The following is a 13,366-nucleotide window of genomic DNA, read 5'->3' as shown; positions in this document are numbered from 1 at the left end:
GAGAAAAAACTTAAAAAAATTCAAAACTAGTGATTCCTACCACATCTGCATTTAATTTTTGTCTGTGGAAACTCAGATGGGTTGTGGAAAATGACAGTAGATTATTGTAAACCTTGTCAAGTGGTATTACCAATCACAATTTTGGTTCTAGATGTGGTACCTTTGCTGGTGCAAATCAACACAATCCCTTACAGCTGGTCTATAGCCTTTGACCTTGTGAGTATTTTATTTTCCATCCCAAACAGTAAGATCAAAAACTGTTGGCATTATCATGACAGGAACAAGAGTATAATTTTAATATTTTACTCCAGTGCTAGGTCAAACCTGCTCACTGTGATAATATAATTTATAGGAGCTTCTATCATTTTGATGGGTCATAGAATACCACATTTGCCCATAACGTTTGATAACATTATGCTATTTCGACCTGGTAGGCGAAGAGTAGCAAGCACATTAGAGGTCTTATCAACACATATGTTGCCCAGAGGTAGAAGGTAAACCCAGTGAAATACCTAGAACGTCTACTGGTGTGGTGAATATTAGCATACCCCTCTAAAATGAGAGCTAAGTTGCTGCATCTACCTACCATGATGAAAGGCACAACTCTGAGTGGATCTCTTTGGATTTGGGAGGCGATATATGTCACATTTGAACTTGCTTCTAGAAACCACTTGCGGGATAATCTGTGAAGTTGCCAGTTCTAAGTGGCAACCAACATACGAATAGGCGCTACAGAGGTCTCGACTGATGTGAGCTTCCCTGTCACTTGGAAGTTATGAATTACCAGTTTCAATAGTGTGGGAGGCAGATAGAAATGCAGAATAAAGTCTGACAAGCAGTTCCAATAGGAGAGTCACAAAATATATTCCAAGGTTTTTGGATAAGTCTATCCCCTTCTTTGTTGATTAATACTGTTTTAAAGCAATTCTTGGTCTGCTGCTAGACCCTGGCAGAGACTGAACATTTGATCATGGAAAAAAAATAACTCTGTCATTTCAACTGCCAATCATGTATGGGATATTATATCATCCACTGAACTATAAACTTGGACATGCACAGCACCAGCATTTTATTATAAAACAGAAGTGTAATATAAATGAAGAGGGTTGAATACATCCATAAGGTACCCACAAATCAGGTACTTAAGACCTGATTAGAATAGAGTCCCTGAGAATGGAAATTAGATGGTATTTACCCTGCATGATAATTAGTTATAAGTAATAAAGGGAGGGGAAGGACTCAAAGTTAATTCCAAAGATTTGAAACTGAGTGAAAGGGAAGTTATTGGTACCAGTTATAGAACTAAAAAGGACAAGTTTTGTGGGGAAACAATATACTTTCTTGGAATGCCATTAAGTCTTGCATCTGGGTAAAGATATCAAAAGTAAATAAGATCCTGAGACATAGATCAGGATTCATCTCTCTGTATATGACTGTTGGGAGCTATTCCGAGGCAGAACCTTTGGAAACTCTAAAATTAGTGGAAAAGAAAATATTTACTGAGGTAGTAACAAAAAAGTCAGAGAGATTAGAAAGTCAAAGGGCTATGACCTTGAAACCAAAGGAGAATAAGGGCATAGAAAAAAGATGTGCTGAAATTGTCAATTGTTGCTGAGAAAGTAAGTCATACGGTACTATGAAAAAAATGTTCTAGAAAGAAAATCTTGCTCTTTTTTGTATCCTCAGAGCCCAGCGGAGTGTGTGGAACACCTTAGTACAAGAATTTGCTGGTGAATGCACACATGTAAACTAGAGTAGTCCTATGTTCCTACAGATTTGTTGGTGATCATCAAAATATCAAATACAGTCTTGCTGTTTTGATTTCTATATCACTCCTGGCAAAGTTTCTGATATCTCATGGTGAAGCTGACACATTTTTTTTCCCCCTTGGAGAATTACTTTTATTTTTCTCTGAGGTAATCCTCCCCAAATTACTTTAGTTGAGATATTCAAGTTTTATTGTTTTATTTTACTAGGGGTTCACTGTCCTATGGTATGTATAATATAGAGTTTAGAATGGATTTCAGGGAATAGGAAATAACTTTCAATACTGCTTGGTTAACAGAGAGTCTTTCACTTGCCATTTCATAAATTCAGTCAGCACAGTGTCCTTTGCTTGTCTCTTTTGACTCATCAATGTAGAATGAAATCTAATCAATCCACAATCATGCTAATCAATGTACTGTGTTACTTCCATTGCAGCAAAGAATAATGTTGTTATAAACTCAGTTACATTTTAGAATAATGCAAAAATTGAAAGTGCTAATCTATGTCATATGTTAATGAAGCATTTTATGACCTGAGGCTTTACTGTCAAAATTCCATTTTGATCCATCAATTTTCATCAACAAATTAAAAGAACTTGTAACTCAAGAATGGGAAACAATGAATTTAAAGTTACAGCTCATTATTTGTATGGAATGTTACAAAATAGATTACTTGTAACAGCATTATATAAAAATACATGGGCATTGTGAAATCAAAAATTCAAATTATTTCTGTACCACACTGAGATAAATATTATAAAAGGCTGTTATCCTCTAATTGACTGAATGTTTTTATAACTAAACCAATGAAATGTCCTTGGAGAAACAAAGCAACGTATCTTCTTAGACTTCAGAAGAAGTTTCACTTACTTTCTAAGAGTACTCGTATTCATTCACATAGTCTAGCCTTCACTTTCTTCCCCTCTTTCAGGGGTAATCATTTATATTTTGTTATTATAAACTGGAATATACTCTTTGTCCTTTTCTATATATTACCTTGGTCACAATTAAAAGATAAGATTCAATTGATCTTTATCACTCAAGTATGTCCCACAATGTAGACATATAAATCAGTATCAGAATGAGTCTCACTATACATGTAATTATATCTATATCTATGCATATTTCTATTTATTTTTCCACCCTAACTTGTTTCTTCCTGAGTCATTTTTCTCTTTCATATTGAATTGCTGATCCATAAAAACAATTATTCCCATATACATTATTTTTGTCTTTATATATCTTTTAAATAAATCAACCTGCTTATGTTTCTGATTCACAGTTTTTACCAGGCAGCCCCAAAGGTGTGCATGGCTTTGTGCAGAGAATTAAGAAAATCCCTGAGTTTGCAGGGTATACAGATGAGTTTTTTAATACTAGGAGTTTTATCTCAATATATATCTACCTCGTACTCTTTCCTACACATTTCTGAAGCAGCAGCTTCAGGGAGGCACTTTCAATGAATAGCTCCATTAGACACATAGATAATAATTATGCATTCAAATAAATACTTGGACTCATTTTCAGTTATTTCCCCCATTTGGATTTTATTTCATCAGAGAAATTACTAGAATGACTTTTATATCAAAGTTAATTCATGCTCTTCAATTATGGAATAAAAGTGACATTAATAAATACACATTGATGACCTATAAAATATTTATAAAATTTCAAATCTTACACAATAAAGAAAATGGGAATTCAACATTTTATTCATATGTTATTATATCAAAATATTCATATTAATAATGAAATATTACTCTTGCTACTACAGTTAGTGCTAGCTTAGTACAGAGAGAGGAGAGACAGTACAGGTGTCCCTTAATTTTTTTCCCATCTATTTCTATCTGCCCAAATTGGCTACAAACAGATACAGAAAAAACTGGCAATGGAAGCAAGTGATAATTTGGGATGATTAATACTCTTTATAAATAGTGTCTAACTCATAGTGATCAATCAAAACTGTGAGCTATGTTGCCTTTAGAAAAGGTTGACATAGACATTCTCTCTGAAAAGGTAACATTAAAGCTGAGCTTTTAACGATATGAAGGAGTCAGCTTAGGGATGAATAAAGCAAGAGCATTCCATGGAAAGAGTACAGTTTGTGGACTGCTCTGAAAAGTAAGATTAATTTGCAGAATTCCTCCCAAAAAGAGAAGGCTAATATTGAAATGGAGAGAGCAAGTTATTGAGTATAATACAGGGTCTGAGAGGAAGGTGGGAACCAACCAATTCATGCAGGGCCCTCCCTATGGGTCATTTGAGGACTATGGAATGTTATTCTAAGTACAATGGAAAACTGGCATTAATTACTTTAACTGACTGATCCAATATATATGTTACAAAAAATCAATCTGGCTGATAGAAAATGGATTGCAGGAGCAAGAGTCACACAGGAAAACTACATCAGAGGCACAGGCACTGGGTCCAATTAATGTCTGATGGCAAACTGAATTAGACTGTTGGTAGCAGAAATAAAATCAGAAGGAATTCAGCAATATTTAAGTAGTATGGGCAGGCCTGGTGATGAAACTGGTATGATTTCAAAGAAGAAATTAAGAAAGATCCAAGGTCTCTGGAATTCACAGCTGGAGACACTAAATCATACCCCTGTAGATTTGATTCAGTTTGGGTCATTCGATGCATTTTGTTTGCCCCTGAACTCTCTTTATGCCATTCTCATTGCTGTACCTCAAATTCCTCTGACCTTTTGCCCTTTCTTATTGTGATGGTTAACTTTTTTGTGTCAACTTGACTGGTCCTTAGCCCAGATAGTTGGTGCCCAGATATTTGGGTGCTCAGATATTTGGTTAAACATTATTTCTGGGTGTGTCTGTGAGGGTCTTTCTGGATGAGATTAACATTGGAATTGGTGGACCGTGTAAAGCAGGTTGCCCTCTCCAGTGTGGGTGAGCCTCATCAAATGCGCACAGCCTGCATAGAGCAAACGGCTGAGTAAGAGAGAATGTTTCTTCTGCCTGACTGGGTAAAAAGACAGATAGATAGATAGATAGATAAATCTAATTTGATTTTAAATGATTTGAATATCTTAACAGGGGATGACTTGTTGATTATGTAAAACTTGACTGATTATTTTTAAATTCAGGCTGGGAAATCCATCTTCTCCTGACTTTGGACTGGGACTCAGACTGGAATTTACACCATTGCCTCTCCTGGTTCACAGGTCTTTGGGCTCAGACTGGAACTAGAGCACTGACACTCCTGAATGTACAGCTTGCCAACTGCAGATCTTGGGACTTCTCAGCCTCCGTAATCGTGTGAGCCAATCCCTAATAATAAATCTGTGTATACGTATTGTGTTGGTTCTTTTCCTGTGGAGAACTCAGACTTATATGCTTACTAGATAATATCCTGTTTTAGTCTAAGATTTGCTCTTGTGAGAGCAAGAAGTCTTTTGTTAGTTAACAGCTTAGTAGAGCTGCAGAACTGAAATTCTTAGATATATTCCTTTGGGGATACAGACCTTTCCTTATCCAGGTAAATAATTCAGTTATCCTAGTTGGTAAAGTATGCAACTAGTGGTCAACAGTTCCAACTCAGGTGACACTTCTTGCTCACAAATCATCTCTTTCCTAAATGAGCTTTTTAATTGAAGTATAATGCATGTAAATGAATATGTACAAATTATCATGTACATCTCAAGAAGTTATCATAAACATAATTCATGTAACTACAAGCCAGGTAAGGACATAGAATATGTTCAATACCTATTACCTTTCTTTTTGTTCCTGCTCAATTATTGCTTCTTCCCTCTTTCTTAATAGTACTCATTACCCTGACTTCTAATATTGTGTAATTTTTGCCTGTTTTTGAACTTTACATGAATCAAGTATATGGTACATTCTTTTGTGCCCATCTTCTTTCATCCAATATGATATTTATGAAACCCACTCATTTTTTTCTTGTAATGGTAGTAGTCCTTGTATTTTTTAAAAAGTTTTATTATAATCAACATATGATAAACTACAAATATTTAAAATGTACTATGAGCTTTGGCATATGCATAAAGCCATGAAACCATTACCACATCAAGATAATGAACGTGTACATGATCCCCAGAAGTTTCTTTATTCCCCTTTGTAATTCTTCCTTCACTCGCCTTCCCCCGAACCCTCACCCTCAACCTCAGGCAAATAATGATCAGTGCTGTTACTATTTAAATTGCAATTATTAATAACAGTTCATTTCATTTCCTGAACTTTTTCATAGTTTACAAAATGTTTTATTTATATGTAGTTCTGGACACACCTTGTGACATGGGTTGGATTAAGACTGAGAAAACAGAGGTTCAGGGGGGTTAAGCCATTTACTTAGGGTTGACCTACTAAATAATAGGTAGAGAACGTAGCCTAATTCAGGTCTTCTAATTGCAAGTTCTTTGCTTTTATTACATACAAAAATTCTCACACTGAACAATAACATTTTTTTCTAGTCTAACTTTAGATTTTCCTTATTGTGACAAAGCACTTATTTCTGAGGTTACCAATATTTGCATACTTTAAAAGTTTAATATTCTTAAAACAAAATTTTCCTACTCTCAGTGGTCTCCACACTTCCTAATGAGTATAGCTGACATTTAGGAAGGCATAATTAGTCAGCTTATCACTTACTACATTGTTGAAAAATCACTCAGGCATTTATGACTCTGATTTTCTAACAGGGGATGACTTATAGATTATACAAAACTTGACTGATTATTTTTAAGTAAAAGAAAAAGAAGGAGAGATAGGAAGAGTAAGACATTATACACTTCCTCATATGCTAACTATAATGATGAGGTTCGCTTTGACACATTCTCTCTGTCATCAACACGATGACTGCCCATAAATATTTGTTATTCACTTGAACCCATGGCAGAGGGTGACAGATTCCAATAAAATATTCAGTGTGATGCTTTGAGGTCTTCAGGGGAACATGAAATAGTTCCCAAACTGCATATTACTTGTAGTTTTCCATTACACACTGCACAAAATGTCCTTGACATTCAAGAGTGCACCATTGTATTTTAGTCTACCTCACTCCAGGGTGTATTTGAAAATACCCTCCATTTGCCTTTAATAATAATGACCTGTCATATGGAATCCAGATCTCGGCTAATCTAACATAATATGTACTTGATGGTTTTTATTAACGTCAAATGAAACCCAATAGCCATCAGAAACATTTTTCCCTTCTGTCATGCAATGGTTCTCATTTCTGACCATTAACGTAAAAGGTTAATAAATGCAACTACTTGAATATTATTAATATTCAAGGTGCATGGCAAGTGAATCATTTTGCAGACTTATGATTTTTAAAGATTTTGGGCCATTAATGGTACTATTTTGCAGGCTTGTAAAATTGCACCATGCAGCATGCATGCTATACTTTGAATGCTGAAAGGTCTGTGAAGAATTCTTGCTGCATTACACTTTACTCACCTTTATTGAAATTTGGACTCTTTCTTTGGAATGTAAAAGAACTCTTTCTCTCTCTCTGTCTGTCTCTCTCTCTCACCTTAATAATTTATTCTTAGTTGTTCTTATTCCTTATTAATAACTAGTTATGTTTAATCTATTTTATTTAATCCCTCGCTTTATAGGGTCTCTGATTAAAGTAAAATCAACCCCAGATTTTATCTAGGATCTATTTAATGGTCAGTGTACATTGTAATATAGATTAGTGGTTAAATATGTTTAACTGAGTCCTACAGTTGTAAAATATGTCTCAAATGTGAAAAGCATTTGAACTGATTTCAGGCAAAATTCACAGACTGCTACTCAAATCACTAAAGAGGTGTAGGGTTATAAAAATCATGGATTATGAATGAGAATTTAAAGACTTGAGCTTTGCCTTCAAGATGGGTCTTTTAATTTTCTTTTTCTCAGTCTGAATATGAGGTACTTTTCTTCTCTTGAAGCTGAAATCAATTTCCTACAGTGCATTTTATTTTCAAATAAATACCTAACAATTAAAAAACAATAACCAAGGATACATTAGCTGAATCAATCTTGTTAAAATAATTAGAACTAAGCAAAACATTCAATGCTGGCTAAAACAATCATGGAAATCTGTGTTAGGATATTTAACTAATCATTATTATACAGGAAAATGTCTTTTGACGGCAATTGACAGAACCAAAGGAAGAAAACAATTTACAGGGGTAGCCTTCTTTTTTCTCCCTATCTGTAATCAACTGCCAGAGGAAACCAATTATAAATGTTAAGGATGCGGAACATAATTATTAGATATCTATTGTTCCTGATGTAATCCTGAAACAAACAAGATAATTCTGGAAGCAGTATCCTGGCTAGGTTATCTGTCAAGTACATAACAACATAAATAGCCACGTATGCACACAATGTAAATGTGTCCACAGAAATACTTTTTTTCTGTTGTAGTTTACAAGTATAGAACATTTTAAGAGTACTGTGAATCTATTACCTAAAATATAGTGACTAATATTATCAATAAGACATTGCCCTATCAAGCTCTACAGCAACCATGCTCTTGACATAAAAGATTTTGATTCTAATTTTCACTTTGTATTAGCAAGTAAAAATCAAAGAGGTCATAGGTGTCATAGGAAGATGGGGATAAAATTTATGGTGGAGCATAACTTCTGGTACCAAAAATAATTATACTACTGGAGTTCATTTGAGGTTGGTTTGATCTGAGGCTTTTAATAAACATTAAAGTTAGCAAGAAATCCATTGGAAACTTTTAAAATTCAACTGCAGCTTCATTGAGAAGTATTTGGTGGTGAAAAAGAAACAAACGTAGAGAGAAAGATTTTTGAGAAACTGAGGCAAACATCTTAGGTAGTTTTTGATATAGAAGACGCTCTTTTATTTTTGCCCAAACAAGAGGATTCTTTATCTCCAATATTGCACAAAGCAGAATTTTAGGTGAGTTTTACATATCAAAATACCAGTATTTGCATGGATTAATGTTATAACAAATAAAAATAGAAAAATGAAGCATTAGATTTAGCTTTTTTATAAAGATTTTGTGCTCTGAGAACCAGCTGGCAGAAAATGAGAAGTAATTTTCAATTTTTGATTAAGGCCTGATTTTTAAAAAGGCAACAAGTTGATTTGAATTGCTTGGGACCACGCGGGACAAAGATTAAAAGATACCACTGAGCCTGACTTAATGACAATGGAAAATCTGGATCCAAATCAATAGAGTCATCTCATGCCCACTACTTGCTATAAGGTTCCTCAATACCACAGGCAGGAGAAACCGACCGGAAGCAAATACAAATAGTTAAAATCCCGTGATAAGCAGGTAAGTACGTGTCCCTCCAAGTCTCAGCTCATAAATGTTGTTAATGCTATAAAAATTTTCCCTGGTTTTCAAGTGCAGATAGACAATTTCTCTTCTGAATCTCTATAAATTTTATACATGTCTCTTTTAAGACACATAAAATATATGTTAAATGTTGGTTTGGAATATATAAGTCCTCATTACTAGGGGGAAAATGCCTATAAAATAACTTTAATAAATTGTTCTTAAAATCCATGAATTACCCATGTTAAGAGAAGTGAATGAAAAATTAGTATCAGCTTCAGTTTTTACTTATACAATAAACATAAATTCTAGAGTAGGTAATTCTAATATTGATTGTAAAGATTCTCTAAAGATTTAAACATCTATAAATAATCTTTTAGCATTTTTCTACTCTGCCTAAAAATTTTAATTCCAAGTACATGTGCTTTTCTTCCAGTTATGCAAAGTATTAGAAGACCAAGTAATGAAAATTTTAAGAGATGATGATAATATTTTAACAAATCTTGTGTTCACTGATTGTCAGTGAAGTAATGGGGAAATAGCTATATCCTTAGCTATGTGTAACTCTCTTTAGAAACAGCATGACATATTTGATGAAATAAAATTTATAAAACCTAAGTAATTCTAACTAGAATGGAAGTAATTAGCAATCCATAAAGTTAAACTTTGTCATATATTTTGAAAAAAATAAAGTGATAGTTGCCATTGGGTTTTGTTTTGATTAAGGCTACAGGCTCATGGGAAACGTATCACCCCTATTCATCTTTCTATCTGCATCAACTGTTAAACACTTGATGCAAAATATATATTTAATATTCATAAATATATGGCTGAAAAAGGAAATTGAAGTTCAAAGGTACCAACTTTTATTTGTTTACATACCAATATATGGAAAAGCAGGGACTCAAACTCATATATTCCATGTATTTATTTTTTCCAATTTTATTGAAGCATGATTAAAATTTGTATATATTTAGGTTGTTCAATGTAATTATTTAATTTGCATATATATTGCTAAATGATTATCACAATCAAGTTAATTAACACATCCATCACCTCACATAGTTACATTTGTGTGTGTGGTGAGAACACTTATGATATACTCTCAGAAAATTCAAGTATACAACACATTATTCTTAATTATAATCACCATGCTGTTCATTAGCGCTCCAGAATTTATTCATCTTATAACTAAAAGTTAGTACCCTTTGACCAACCATTTCACTATTTTCCCCAAGCCCCCAGCAACCACTGGTCTACTCTCTGGCTCTGTGAGTTAGATTCTACATTGAAGTGAGATCATATAGTATTTGTCTTTCTGCATCTAACTTATCTCACTTAGCATACTGTCCTCTAGGTTCGTGGTTCATCCATATTGTCACAAATAGCAGGATCACCTTCCTTTGTGTGGCTGAATAATATTTCACTCGTACAAAAAATACATACATTTCATGGAATGAGCATGTTTGGGTTGCTGTGGCCTTGGACCTCAGCAGACCTCAGATTTGGGCCCCATCATTCAGTGCCAGAAGCTCAAGTCCCCCCCAGGGCCTTTGGACTCCTGGAAGGCTATAGGTTTGTGGCCCATGCGTGCAAAGTTCACTCCCCCACTTTGGTCTCAGTTGGTCCCTTCCTGCACAGTCTTTGGGCCAGAGCATGTCACCCCCTCCCCAACCTCTGAACCTGGCAGGGCCTTGGGGTGAGGCGACACTGCAGTGTGACTCTGAGTTGGGCAGGGCGCGTAACAAGAATTGGGGTTCATGATGCGTGGTGTGAGCCAGCCTCCTTAAGGGCGAGGGTAGGTCCAGGGTCCCACGGCAGCTGGGGCACCTAGGCGTTTCTCCTCCCAGGACTTGCCTACCGGCCCCCGTGGATCTCGCGAGATTCTACAAGATGGGGCTTCCTCAGGGAAAGACTGGTTGTGGCTGCGATGACTTGGGCCTCGTTCTGCCTTTTGTTGACTCCACCCCGATGCACAGTGCATCCCAGCATGTCCTCCCCCTGCCCCTCCACCAAGACCGGCGCGGACTCGCCCTACACACCCCAAGTCACGTAGTGCGCCCTGTGGGCTCCAAATGCACCTTGTTTGCCTTTTTGGGAACCCCGACACTCCACCCACCCGAGGGAAGACAACAATATATATATATACATACACACACATATATATATATATATATATAATATTTCACATTTTCATTTTATCCATTCGTCTATTGACAGACACTCAGGTTGTTTCCATATCTTGGCTATCGTGAATAACGCTGCAATGAGTATGGGAGTGCAGATAGCTCTTTGAAATACTGAATTTATTTCCTTTGGAATATATACCCAGAAGTGGGACTGCTGGGTCATATACTAGTTCTTTTTTTCAATCTTTTGAGGAACCTCCATAATATTATCCAGAGGGGCTGCACCATTTTAGATTCCCATTGTCTCCAGCAGGCACACATATGGACAGCTGGGAGAGCGGACTTTGGTAAGAATTCTTACCTTTGTCGGCTTCGCCAGTTTTCCCGGGTTGCTGTCTGCAGGCTCCAGAGTGAGCGGGGCATCCCAGAGGGTCTCACTTGGTCACCGGAAACTGTAGGCGAGGAAAATAATTTTCCCTCTACCGTCTGTAGAGAGTGCCCAGCTGAGGCCCTGTTCCTCGAGGGCCCCTCCTAAATGGACGAGCTTTTCTCGGTTAAAAGTTCTCCGCTGTGGCCACCGTAACTCAACATCATCCTTGGTCAGGTTACCAGCTGGGCAGCCTTAAAATAAAATTTTATTCAGCTGAGGCCTCACACGGGCCCAGCCCACTTTCAGTCAGACCCAGTCCGAGGCTGGACCCGGCCGGTGCTTAAGTCGGAACCAGTCTGACCCGGACTCCGTTAGAACTGGAACCCGGACTGCTTTCTAAGTTGGACCGGATCCGACCCTGGACCCCGTCCGGTTTCTAAGTCGGGCGTAGGCCGACTCCGGTTGGTTTCGGGACCCAGTTTGGTTTAAAAAAAGTGCTCAGAGTCTGAAAGCTCGTGACGCAAAGCTGCTGAACGAGGACCGGGACCCGAGGGGACGTCCCCGCACCGCCCGAGGCAGCGAGCGGGCAGCGGCTCCAGGGAGCTCGGCAGGTACCTCCGCCTGGTTGCTCGGGGCTCCTGGGGGCTGCTGGGGTCGCTTTGGTTTGTTCTTTTGACACCAGAACTGTTACAAGATAAACTGAGGCATATTCAAGTTTTTAAGAGTTTATTTGAACAAAAATCCATGCCAATGAGGCAGCAGCAAACTGGCAGCGGTTAGGCGCGCTCCGCCGACAGGTGCTGAGGAGAGGCTTCCATCGAGGAAGTGTGGAAGCAAAGTAAGGACTTCGCTGATTGGCTACAGTTGAACGCCTGTTTGTGATTGGTTGTCCTTAGCGTTTTGATTTCTCAACCTTGAGGCATTTCAGGCTTAGGTTTTGGTTTGCTTACATAGGCCTCCACCTCGTTAGAGCCACCGTCTAATGGCCTCCTTGCTTAAGAGTTGTATGAGTTCCTTATAAATTTTGAAGGTTAAACCCTATGTATTTAGTTTAACATAGTCCCACTTGTTTATGTTTGCTTTTGTTACCTGTGTTTTTGATGTCATATCCTCAAAACCATATTGTCAAGACCAATGGCAAGAAGCTTTTCCTCTATGTATTCTTCCAGGAATTTTATGATTTCAGGTCTTACATTTAAATCTTTAATCCATTTTGAGTTAATTTTTGTGTATGGTGTAAGATAAGGGTCCAACTTCAGTCTTTTGCATGTGGACATCCACTTTTCCCAGCACCATTTATTAAAGAAACTGTGCTTTCCGGGTTTGTATTCTTGGTGCCCTTGTCAAAGATTAGTTTATTGTATATGTGTGGGTTTATTACTGGGGTGTTTATTCTGTTCCATTGGTCTATGTGTCTGTTTTTATCAGTGCCATTCTCTTTTGATAACTATAGCTAGCGTTTGTTTACATACTAATATATGGAATAGCAGGGGATCAAACTGAAGTATTTTATACTTCCATTTCTTGAATTATAACATTCTTACTATAATTTAGTTGTTAAGACATTTTAGAAATTTGAATAACTAAGGTTTTATAGTATTCAGGCAGAATTCTATATCAATAAAGTCTCACCATAAGAGGTCCTGTGTTATTCTGACTTACTGTATTTGTATATAAAATTTTCCAAAACATAAAACGTGTACAATGGATATTGAGTTTGACTTGAGTAACTGGGCATCTCTCAATTCTTTTTTTTTTTTTTAATTTATTTTTATATTTATTTTTGGCTGTGTTGGGTCTTCGTTTCT

General features: G+C 36.7%; 1 protein-coding gene across 1 annotated transcript in view; it reads right to left on the bottom strand.

The window, feature by feature from the left end:
* The window catches only part of CDH19 (cadherin 19), a 216,606-nt gene extending 204,812 nt beyond the window's left edge, over positions 1–11,794 (bottom strand). The window contains exon 1 of the mRNA XM_007189934.2: positions 11,550–11,794. The gene's annotated coding sequence lies outside the window, so the exon portion shown is untranslated. The remainder of the gene's footprint in view (positions 1–11,549) is intronic.
* Positions 11,795–13,366: the final 1,572 nt, after the last annotated feature.

This window comes from Balaenoptera acutorostrata, chromosome 13 (genome assembly GCF_949987535.1).
Source record: "Balaenoptera acutorostrata chromosome 13, mBalAcu1.1, whole genome shotgun sequence".
Lineage (NCBI taxonomy): Eukaryota > Metazoa > Chordata > Mammalia > Artiodactyla > Balaenopteridae > Balaenoptera > Balaenoptera acutorostrata.
The sequence above is the reverse complement of the archived record's forward strand: the minus strand, read 5'-3'. Positions and strand labels throughout refer to the sequence as shown.